We start from the raw sequence: 2,024 nt of genomic DNA, 5'->3' as shown, positions 1-2,024 counted from the left end.
CCTCGTCATGTCCCCGATCTTATCCGGGACTCCAAACAAACTCCGGTCATCAAATCACATAACTCATAATACAAATCGTCACAGAACGTTAAGCGTGCGGACCCTACAGGTTCAAGAACTATGTAGACATGACCGAGACACATCTCCGGTCAATAACCAATAGCGGAACCTGGATGCTCATACTGGCTCCTACATATTCTACGAAGATTTTTATCGGTCAAACCGCATAACAATATACGTTGTTCCCTTTGTCATCGGTATGTTACTTGCCCTAACTAACTCATTAGTCACATTGCTTGCAAGGCTTATAGTGATGTGCATTACCGAGAGGGCCCAGAGATATCTCTCCGATACTCGGAGTGACAAATCCTAATCTCGATCTATGCCAACTCAACAAACACCATCAGAGACACCTGTAGAGCACCTTTATAATCATCCAGTTACGTTGTGACATTTAGTAGCACACAAAGTGTTCATGCGGTATTCGGGAGTTGCATGATCTCATAGTCATAGAAACATGTATAAGTTATGGAGAAAGCAATAGCAACAAACTAAACGATCGTGTGCTAAGCTAACGGATGGGTCAAGTCAATCACATCATTCACTAATGATGTGATCCCGTTAATCAAATGACAACTCATGTCTATGGTTAGGAAACATAACCATCATTGATTCAACAAGCTAGTCAAGTAGAGACATACTAATGACATTCTGTTTGTCTATGTATTCACACATGTATTAAGTTTCCGGTTAATACAATTCTAGCATGAATAATAAACATTCATCATGATATATCAAATATAAATAACAACTTTATTATTGCCTCTAGGGCATATTTCCTTCATGGACACACTCTCCCCGCTCGTTTCTATGCTTCTCCTAAATAGATCTTGCGTGATCGTATGATTTTTTTTGAAATACTACGTTCCCCAACAGGTAGGCCGAGAAGAGAAAGATGACGGAAAATGGTTGGCGGAAAGAAGTTGGCTGGAAAGGAAGGGGTTGACGGGAAAGAAGATGTCGGGAAAGGGTTGCCGAAACATATTATGAAAACGTGTTGCGGAAAATTAGGCCAGGCTCGAGCGAGGGTGATGGGACAAAATTATGGTCCGAAATATAGTTCCATTAACTCATAAATTTGATACCATGCATCTATCTGCGCCGATTGAAACTAATTGTCCACAGATAAAATGACTTATGGGAGGCCAACTAGAGGGTAATAAGCTTACAAGAGGTCGACTAGAGGCAGTGCTTCAACCGACTGGTCAGTCGGCCTGGTGTAAGCCGACTGGACCCTAATCGGCTATGTGTAAGACGATTAGTTATAGTCGGCTTACCCCTAGCCGACGCCGTATTATTTGTGTAATAATATATCAAAAGCGTGTATTATTTCTATAGATTAATAAAAAATATTATTTAAAAAAATTAGCTATGACATGTATACCTGACCAATTAGAAAAGTCATGAAATTAGTTTTGTTCGTCCGTGTTTTTTTATCGTTGTCATGATTCCTTTTTGGACAAATGTCACGATTTGTATTGTGCTGATTTTTGCATGCAATTGCGGTGATTTATGCATTTCACACTATCCACGATGCAAATCCCACCATTCGCTTTACTCATCCATGTGTCGACGCGGCGCTTCCACAATTCCTTCACTTTTTTTGTTGTTGCATGGACCACAATTCCTTCGCTGCATGTAGCGCTGCGATAGTAGCACGGTAAGGCTAGTCATAGTGAAGAGTAACATACATTAGTGTTATGCATATGACACTAGTCTATATTATTATTTTCATAATGTGAAGTAATATATAAGTAGTGTCATAGGTGGTTGTATTTATTAGCTTGTAGATTTATCTTGTCTTGGAAAGTGTTAGGTCAACTCTACCGCGCGACCCTATCTTGTCCGCCTCTGCCCGTTTGGGGTAAAAGGGACAAATGAGACGGCCCAGCGCGCGGCCGCAAACGGACTTTTGTCCGCTTTCGACCCATCCGTGGCCCAAGTTTGCGCCGCTTTTGGGGTGA

Source organism: Triticum urartu, chromosome 5A, assembly GCF_056163025.1.
Source record: "Triticum urartu cultivar PI428250 chromosome 5A, HENAU_Tu73, whole genome shotgun sequence".
NCBI classification, from domain to species: domain Eukaryota; kingdom Viridiplantae; phylum Streptophyta; class Magnoliopsida; order Poales; family Poaceae; genus Triticum; species Triticum urartu.
This window is presented reverse-complemented; position numbering follows the sequence as displayed.